Below are 10,489 nucleotides of genomic sequence, written 5' to 3'. Positions count from 1 at the left end.
TTGAATGTGCAGTCATACATATTTTATAGATTAGAAATAGTAGCATGAAACGAGCTCACCAATTGATCCGTTATCCTTGACTGAGCAGCCACAATCCACTTTCGGCTTCACTTGTTTGGTCGGCTATAAAAAAGCACTCAGGAAAAAAAAATAAGCGCGCGACCCAAAAAGAATAAAAAAAAACCGTTCGGGCTTTCTTGACGCACTGCCCAGGAGCAAGCGTCAAGGTCGAAGGATCAAACAGAACTAACCGATCGCGGCACTTTTTCAGTTACTCCAACCGAACTCACCGATCACGCCACTTTTTCACTTACTAGACCAACGCGCGACATGTTTGATCCTGCCCTCATCGCTCGCCCCGGCAAAAGCAAGTGTCAAGGTCGAAAGATCAAACAGAACTAACCGATCGCGGCACTTTTTCACTTTCTTCAACCGAACTCATCGATCACGCCACTTTTTCACTTACGAGACCGACGCGCGACATGTTTGATCCTGCCCTCGTCGCTTGCTCCGAGAAAAGCAAGTGTCAAGGTCGAAAGATCAAACAAAACTCTTTCAGTGTGTAGTCGAAAAAAAAGTCCACAAACTCTTCCTGAGATTTCTTTGAAAAATCCTTCGAAGATTTTTCAAAGGATTTGCCGAGAAATTCCTCTGAGATAATGTACAGTTATCTCTATAGTGATTTATTGCTCTGAGAAGAACTTTCGATCACTTTTGAGACCAGTTCCAACTGGGCTCCAGGAATACCTTCAGCCATTTCCCCAGGCATTTCCTGCAAGGAATTCTCCAAATATTATTGCATGGATTTCTGCAGGAAAATCTATACAGGAATTTTTCTAGACATTTCGCAAGGAATTTCCGCAGGAATGCCTTCAGTGAATTCTCCATATATTCCTTTAGTAAAATTTTTACTGGGATGCCTCTAGAAATTTCTACAGACATTCCTCCAAATACATCAAGTGACTTATCCAAAAAATTCTTTCAGAGATTTCTCCGAAGATTTATCCACGGAAAGCTTTATAGAGGTTCTTGCAGAGATGCTTTCAAGTCTTTCTCCGGGGGTTACACTAGAGCAATCTCTTAAAGAATTACTCCAGATATTTCATCAGAAATTCCAGGGATCTCTGCAAGGATACATGGAGAGATATTCCCAGGTAGTTCTCATCAGGGCTCCATGGATTCCTCCAGGGATCGCTCCAGGGATTCAACCAGAAAATTCTCTAGGAAATTCACCAGAAATCCCTCCAGGGATTCCACAAGAATTTACTTCACGAATTTTTTGAGGGTTTCCTCCAGGAATTCCTCAAGGAAAACCTCCTAGAAAATCGCTAAGTGAGTTACTCCAAGGAATTTTCCAGGCAATCTTCCATAGATTATCTCAGAAATTTTTGGCTTTTGATTCCTCCAGAGATTTTTTTTTCTATTCTATTCTAAGTGCTTGGTCAGCCAATATTAAAAAGCATCCTGGAAGCACCGAAATTTCTCTCAATATTTTTTGTCAGCATTAATATTTACAGCATATTCGTGATGTGGTACAAATATTAAAATGGCCAGTCCCATTAAACAGACTTGGGTTTGAAGATAATTCAAATATGATTCGGCAATCAAATTATTCACGTAATGTGTTAAACGCAAATAATTGAATATTCGATCAAAGAAACGGGGACAACCGTACCAACCGTTCCATTTCTAGGGAATGGATAAAATCGTTGGGAGTGGTGTTGCTAAGAATGTTAAAGCGCACCCCATTCTCCTTTTCTTAGGATGGGACACAGGTATTTCTCCTTTGTATCCTGGCTCAAAAGCCTTGGCTTAAGCGCCTTTTCTCGCTCTCTGGAAAGACATGAAGACCCACCTATAACGGAACAGTTTTTAATAAACAATAGAAAGTAAATCGACTCCAGCGACTATCCAAGGCGATTTTGTTATTGAATTGCTTCTTGTAGAATTATGATGTAACTATTGTTCACTTTCAACACAATTGGCAGCACTACCCAGTTTTTCTACTTATGAAAATAAGTACTAATTCGGATTTTCACTTCCACCAGCTGAAACGATATACCGACGAGCAATCTGATTTTTTTTCGCGAAACACTAATCGATCAGTTATAAAACTGGCGCAGCGTTAGTTATAATTGCAAAAGTACTAGTCCAATCCATTGAGATTTTTTGCGAATTGAAATTATACACGGAGAAGAGAAAAATCGTGACAGTGGGTTAAAATACGTCTGTTCGTGCGCGTGGCTTGCTGCGATCTTTTCTTGAATATTTCTCCAGGTATTCCTTTAAGAATTCTTCTAGCGATGCCTCCAAAGAATAACCATCAAATCAATCTCCAGGAATTTTATCAGAAAATACTCTGAGAATTTCTCAATGGATTACATTGGGAAAATCTCTTCCTAGATTCTTCTAGGAACATGCCTTTACCGATCTATCCAGCGATTTCTCCAGAAATTCTTCATGCATTCCTCCAAGGATTATCCAGGGATTTCTCCAGAAATATCTTTCCAGATATATCTTTCTTCAGGGATTCCTCCAAGGATTCTTCTTCTCTTCTCTCTGGCGTTACGCCCCAACTGGGATAAAGCCTGCTTCTCAGATAAGTGTTCTTTTGAGCACTTCCACAGTTATTAACTGAGAGCTTTCTTTGCCGATTGACCATTTTTGCATGTGTACACCGTGTGGCAGGTACGAAGATACTCTATGCCCTGGGAATCGAGAAAATTTTCTTTACGAACAGATCCTCGACCAGTGGGATTTGAACCCACGACCCTCAGCATGGTCATGCTGAATAGCTGCGCGTTTACCGCTACGGCTATCTGGGCCCCTTCCTCCAAGGATTATTCCAGGAATATCTCCGGGGATCCATTCAGCAATTTACCCAGGTGATAAATTTTCAAAGATCCCTTCATCAATGAACCCATGAAACCTTTTATTGGTTCATTCAGCAATTTACCTAGGTATTCCTTCAGAGTATTGAATAGTAATTTCTCTTGAGATTCCTGCAAAGATTCTTCCAGAAAAATCTCTACAGGGATTCTCCAGAGATTTACCCAGCAATTTTTTCAGGATTTTTTTCAATCAGGCTGATACAAATATTAATTTTCTTTTATGTCCGAGACCACTTGGAAGGTACGAGGGGGGAGATAAAAATAAATAAGGAACAAAAAAAAAAATAAATATGAAAAAAAAAAGTTTGTTTTCGAATTTTTATTTTTGACGATAGTTGTTAAACTTTTTTCAATCGTTATCTGGATTATTATTTTACCCGTTTTCTACTTTAAAATTAGAAAAACCTAACTGATGCCAAAAAAAATGATGAATCTATTTTTTCTCCCCTTCAAAATTTTCGGAATTGTGAAGGGGGGGGGTGACATAAAAGAAAATTTATATTTGTATCAGCCTAATTACTCCAGAAAAATCTCTACATGCGTTTCTCTAAAAATTGTTCCAGAGATTTTTTCAGGAATTCCTCCAGATATTTCCTCCGGTATTCATCTAGAGACTCCTGCAAGATTTTTTATAAGGATTTTCCAAGGAATCTTCCAGGGTTTAGACATGAATTCCTCAAGGAATTCCATAACATTTTTTCTTTCTTTTTCTTTAAAACTTTGTTCCAACAAATTTTTAAGCTTTAGCATCATTTTCTTCAGTATTTGTACATCAAATTGCCTAAAATGAAATCTAGTCTTAGTAAAAAGTATTATTCTTTAAATATTTTCTCTTTTTACTGAAAAATTAATCTTTGTTCGACCATAACTTCATGAATACTGATCCGATTCCAGAACTTTGTACATGATTTTGAAGCAAATTTATTTGATTTCAAACTGAGCATACTACACATTTAATTCAAAACTATTTTGGATTAGTTATTTAACAAAAACTATCCAAAAACCTAATTTTTCAATGAAAAATATTATGTTTTTTTCCATTTGTTGATTTTGCTTGCCAGAAATTACATTCATGTTTTACTTAAATAACCAGGTCAAAACTTTTTTGTTTATTAATTTGGTGTACCCTTAGTTTAAAAACTGCTCAATTTGCTTCGAAAGCATGTAAAAATATAAGGAATCGGTAAATTGTTCATGAAGTTATGGTCGAACAAAAATTTTTTTTTAGAAAAGGGGGGAGGGGTGAGAAAACTACTTTTAGCTAAGACTTGTTTTGATTTTAGACATATATGATGCTCCTTAAACTTTTCATAAATTTTGTGTGGAAGAGAATGAGCTAAGAGTTTTAAAATTGATTAAAAAAAACAAAGTTGTGAAGACTACACTGAAGGTCGTATTTCATAATTTGAATATTCACCTTCAAGTCGCTTACGCCACCTTTAAATCTTAATATTTTGGCTCAAAATTAGAGGTTTCCCTTTTCATGTGATTTGAGTTCAGAAGAGCACACAAATTTTTAGTTCTTAGGAACTTTCGAAAAGTAAGCCGCACCCTAGTGCAGAGGCAGTGTATAAAGATCGTTTCTGCGTGAAATTGGTGATGGCCACTCTTCTCCCCCCTTCTAAACAAAAAAACTGGGTACGTCCATGCCCCTCGCCCCCTGAGTAGTATATGTAGGTTGTGAACGCGGTTTATGCTTATGCTATGAGCATTCCCTATTCAGCAAGACCAAGCTGAGGGTCGTGGGTTCGAATCCCACCGGTCGAGGATCTTTTCGGGTTGGAAATTTTCTCGACTCCCAGGACATAAAGTATCTTTGTACCGCCACACGATATACACATGCAAAAATGGTCAATGGGATAGTAAGCTCTCAGTTAATAACTGTGGAAGCGCTCATAAGAACACTAATCTGAGAAGCAGGCTCTGTCCCAGTGGGGACGTAACGCCAGAAAGAAGAAGAAGAATGAGCATTCCCAAGTAACATTACTTGTTTTATAAATGAATAAAATACTTGATTCATACAGCGCAAAAAATGGCGGCTTATAAATCATCTTTCATGTCATTGAAGATGTTTCCAAATACATCATTACAACATACAATTATGTGTTAAAGATGTACATAGCATCACTAATACTTACTTGTTATATTGAAGCTAAGAAGATGTATTGTTTTACAAATTACATCTATTTTTGTTTTGATAGCTGTAACGTTTTGATGTATTTTTAAAATAAATTTGAAAAATATTATTAAAACAAAAAAAATGAATTGCCTAACTTTGCTTTGCGCATATGTAAATAAGATTTAAAGCTATTTTTATATTATAATCGATAATTTCAATCAAAAGAACCTTTTAGCATTTAAAGAACCATTCACCATAAAGCCTTTGTTTGCTATAAAATTTTAAGCTTTACTGAGATAAAAGCTCTAGTAGTAAGTAGGATTAAATGTAGATGGCCCGCGAAAATTGTATTAGGTAAATCTCGTCTAAACAACTTATACTAGTATGCGTGAAAAGTAAAAAAGCATGAGATATCATTTTTAGGGCTGTTAAAAGATTTAGAATCGTCCATCTTTCACTTTCATCTAAACTCGGCTCTGAAGCAGAAGTTAGTTCCCGTGTTCTAGTGATTTTTTCTTTTCCAATTAAGGTATGTAGATTAGTTAGTTAGTTGATTTAACTACTTTTTGTTAAAGAAACTTTATAACGGAATAGTGGTAAAGTGAAATGGCATTTATTAATCTTATTTTATTAGTTACGTTGTTACGATCCAGATTTATCCACGAGGAGCGAAAACTCTGCTTCGTGCGTGTTCGCCCCACTTATAAAAAGGTAATCTACAATTTGAATTCATTTATATTTAATTTAAAACTAATGAAAGATTTGTGTCGGTCCTCAGCGTCCGATAGACGCTTTTTCGTGGGAGCTAGAAGCTCTGATTCAGAAATCCCCCATTGTTCTGCATGCTGTGCACCGTTGGTCCGTGCCGGTCCGCCATTACGGTAGTTAAACGGGAGTAGAGGTTTTTCCGACCTGCTGAGATTCCGAAAGGAGGAGACAGTAGAGTTTCGGACCACGAGCCGACGCCCTATCCCGCAACTTTAGTTCGACCCTCGACGCACGTAGACCCGGCCTAGCTACGCTACTGCTGAGCCAACCCGAGCACCCCTCATCTGGTGACTCCGCCGGCCGTCGAACATCGCATGCATCCGGCGTATCCCTCGGCGACAAGTAACGTAACGCCTCGTGCTCCAGTAGCATAAACCCTGCGCAGGTATGTCGACATACATGGCCATGTTACACACCACAACACACACACTGTACATATCACCCACCCGCATGAAACTTTCCGTAAATAGAAAATGAATACATAGATGAATTCAAGTTAAGTTTACGTTTACGTTTCTTTATTCACGTACGAGCCCTGTGGTATTTTGTAGTCCGCCCAGGCGTTTAGATACATCTCACGTTGCCACTATTGATGCGGTTTCATTCACTCGCTGCTTCGGTGCGTTCACCTCAGCCTTTATTCGCTTTGTTTCGCTGGCTATCTACAAAATTCTATGCTAGAAACCGTTCGATCATAACCCTGTAAATTGCGCTCATGCTTCAGAAAGCTTAGTCGGACAATTCAATAAACACGACCAGTGGTCTCTCAATAGCGAGAGTGGCGCAAAAGCCACTGCGTTTGCTGCGATTTATTAGAAGATACGACGGACGGTTCAAAACAAAACCAAAATAATGAAAGCGATTTTTTTTCTCTTCACGAATTGCTTATGGTGATTAATTAGTTTTCTTCTGTTAATTCCCAATGGTGTACTCAAACTGTGTGCGGCTCCAGATTTATTGTAAAATGCACAATTTTATTAATTGTAAATTCATGAAATGGAAAAACAAAACAAACTATCCTAGAAATATGTGTGCCATCATACAATTTTGCAACGGATCAATTCCCAATGTCAGAAATACAATATGGTGTCTTCCTCACGAAGCCTGCAGTGCCGTCAAAAAATGTTCGGATGTTTATCGATTAAATATTCTAAACTATACTATGAAAATTACGTTACTAAGTAGCATCCACATTAATATCAATCGAACTACCCTGAATAACACACTACTTGTGTATATTCACAATGTGTTTATTGTGCTAACTTCTCAAATTAACATTCGGACAGCATAAATCAAACGACTTTATATACTGTGCCGTGGCAATTTTTTGGAGCGTCAATGTTGCCCCCGGCAAATTTTTACTTTGCATTCGTACGTGCCACGTGGCAACTGAAGCGCTTGTATAGTTAGTTTGAACAACGTATTTAAGACGTAAACATAACATGCATAAATCTCAAACCATCAAGTTAAACAACAAACAGGTGTTAATAATGCGCTACTGACGTTTTACTTAGCATCTCATTTTCAAGAAAGGTAATGAAGTCATATACTTGTATAATCAACGTATTCAATACGCATCAGAAACATACGTTTTTTTGATTGAACGTTGTGAGGCAACTTGTAATCATCAAACCTTACAATGACTGTATTTCACCCCAAGATGTTTTTCAATAGAATTATAATACAGTTGTAACACATCATATGTCAATCTCGAATAGCATCGAATGCAATCGCTGTAGCTCAGCTGTGATGACGATGGACTTCAAAGAATAACAGAGCATGTGCTACTGTATAGAATGCTTGCATTTATATTGGTGAACAATCTCGGATCAACTATGCATTACTGAATCCAAAGGTCACGAGTTCGAGATCGGGTGAAAACTTTTTTTTAAATATTCATCAAATTTTTGTGGCATCGTATGTCTGATTGTAAAGTTTGTACCAGCTGAAAATTGTTAATTGTTTTTTTTTTTTTTTTTTTTTTTTTTTTTTTTTTTTTTTTTTTTTTTTTTTTTTTTTTTTTTTTTTTTTTTAAGGCACTCCGTGCTCGTGGCCACTGTTGTACCGGAATCAGGTGATCTGTAGCTTCTTTACCGATACAGATCTATTTTCAACTTATTTATATTTACATCAACTTTCACTCTCTCCTACTCTTTTACTCTCACACCGAGCAGGTAGGAGAGAGCTCTGTTGTTAGTGAGGCTAGCTGCCTGCGAAGAGGGTCAGTTTGTCTCAGTCACCTTCTGATACTGACGGAGGATGGATGTGCTCCCCAAAGCACGGTCCTCCGTGAGGCGTCTTCTGGTGGCTGGACGGTTTTTTTTTTTGTGGAGGGGCTGGGAATCTAACCCATGACCTTCCGCTTATGAAGCGAAAGCGTAACCTCAAGGCTACAGACCCCCCCTAAAATTGTCTTTTTGTCACCTTTAAAATTAAGGTTCAAAACTTTGATCGTCATACGGGAGTGGGTTACAAAGGCCCGGGTCAATATGAACAACTTGCCTAATGCATCTTTATGGTGTTTGAATGTTATTGAAACCAAGTTTAAAATACTTTTTTAGCGCATACGTTTTGATAACGTAAACATGTGCGGCTTAAATCTTATAAAAGTTATATTAACGCTCATGAAGCTATATATGCTGCACAAAAAGATGGTGTAACTTGGGTTGATGACCGTACAATTCGTAGATGCTACTCCGTGATTGACACGAATAATCGAAATTGTACAGGGAACCAACAGATGTAGCTTGGGAGTAGCATACCATCTTCAATGTACATTTTCGAGGACTCTAAAATTAGTAATGTCAATAATGGCGCCGGCCACGTCCTTACGTTTATCGGGAAAGGGAAGGAATGTTAGTGTGACATACATTGTTATTAAAGACCGAGTATACCTCTGCATCTTCATTGTTGCCACGGGAACGAGTTTTGTTAGTGGGTGGGGTTAAAAGCTACATAATCAGGATTCATCTTGGTAAGTGATGCGATTCATGTAACCTATGTTTAAAAAAATATCTATCAATGCATCGACATCCTAAACATCGAACTATTCAAAGGTTTGGATCTCGAAATTTTATTAAACAAGAATAAGCGCTTATATCAACACTTAAAGTGACGAACCATCCATAATTTGTTCAACAAATTCATAAAAAAATACATGTCATGACACAAATGTGTTATTACAAGCAAGAAACGAACCCACAAGTTGGTAATCAATCCTCGAATGAACAGTCACAATTGCAGCGTCAACACGTATGAACAGGAACATAAAATAAATCGCATAAACCAGTTTCATACAAGATCAGGTAGCATTTCAAAGAAGGCATATAATATTGATTATACCAAATATCCATTATACCAAACGTCCGTATGCGAAACGTCGTTATGCGAAACGTCTTTCGCGAAATGTCCCATCCCCAAATCTGATGACGTGCAAATGAAGCGCTAAATTACCCTGAACGCGTAAAATGAATCGGACAGCTTGGGACTTCACAAAGCACTCTGTACGTTGTAAACGCGGTTCATAAGCAAATATTAACATGTCAAAATTTGAAAAACAGAAAATAAAATCAGAGGGGGTTGTGTACAAGACACGACCGCATGACGTTAACTACGCCAAGTGATTTTCTGCATTTGAATTTAAGTCGATTGTCATAGTTGCAGCCTTCCTTTAGTTCAAACTAAATATCGTAACGGTCGCAACATTATAGATTTTCAATTGACACCCAATATATTGCCGTAAGACGTAGTTAACGTCAAAATTTAAAATCTTTCATTACGTGGGGAAATAAGGGGAACCAAAGCTGGCAAATAGAAAATATATTGCATCTCAACGGCACAGCAGCAGCGTCCTCGGAAACATCCTCAAATTGCCGTATTGTCAATTATTCGTAATAATCAATTATTGTATGATGCTATGAGATGAATTAAGAGATTATAGCAAGTATGTGGTAAACACATTAGGGAATATTACACAAATAACTCTTTAAAACACATTTGTTGGCTCTGAACAGGGCCGATTGAATTGTTGAATTTGCGTAACACGGACACATTTTGACGGCGCACTGGTAGAAATTCTCCTCGCCCGATGAGGTTTGCGGTGGCGATGACGATGGGCACTTCAACAAGCGGCTTCAATCGTGGCGGCGTGTTGTTGTTCCATTCGCGTTCCATTGAAAACTGAGCTGAGAATGCGAAAGGCACTCGAGACTTGCTCGCCGACCATGTTCACAGTCTGACGGCAAAAAGAAGAATGAGCGAAGAAGCAGGAATCGGTCTGCTTTTATAGTGCGAAGCAGAACGCAAAAGAAGCGTGGAAAACTGCTTGCACGTGATTGGTTGCGTAAGAAAGGGGTCGACATTTTCCAAATTTTCAATAGTTTATTGTCGATATTCAATAGTTTTTCCCATTCGAGGAAAATGTTGTATACATTTCCGACCGATTAGTGGGAAAATTTTGAAAATCTATCGATAAATGACTGAGTTATTAGCGTTCAAAATCTTTCATAATTTCGTGACGGTCGCAAAATTTTAGATTTTCAATTGACTCCCAGTATATTGCCGTAAGACGTAGTTAACGTCAAAAAAAAGACCCGATTTTGTCAGATTCCCCATTTTGTCGGCCTAAAATTCATCGAGGGGCTGACAAAATCGGGTCCCTACTGTATTAACGGTGCATGTTTTGTAACCACCTGAGACGAGACTCGCGAAG

The 10,489-nt window shown here is 38.0% G+C and overlaps 1 long non-coding RNA gene across 1 annotated transcript; it reads left to right on the top strand.

Moving 5' to 3' along the window:
• Positions 1-5,337: 5,337 nt before the first annotated feature.
• On the top strand, positions 5,338-6,413 carry LOC110675298. Its single transcript, XR_002499346.1, has 3 exons — positions 5,338-5,539; positions 5,645-5,721; positions 5,789-6,413. It is a non-coding gene; the product is annotated as an uncharacterized LOC110675298 (long non-coding RNA).
• The last annotated feature ends 4,076 nt before the right edge of the window (positions 6,414-10,489 follow it).

The sequence above is a fragment of the Aedes aegypti genome, chromosome 2, assembly GCF_002204515.2.
Source record: "Aedes aegypti strain LVP_AGWG chromosome 2, AaegL5.0 Primary Assembly, whole genome shotgun sequence".
In the NCBI taxonomy this organism is placed as follows: domain Eukaryota; kingdom Metazoa; phylum Arthropoda; class Insecta; order Diptera; family Culicidae; genus Aedes; species Aedes aegypti.
The sequence above is the reverse complement of the archived record's forward strand: the minus strand, read 5'-3'. Positions and strand labels throughout refer to the sequence as shown.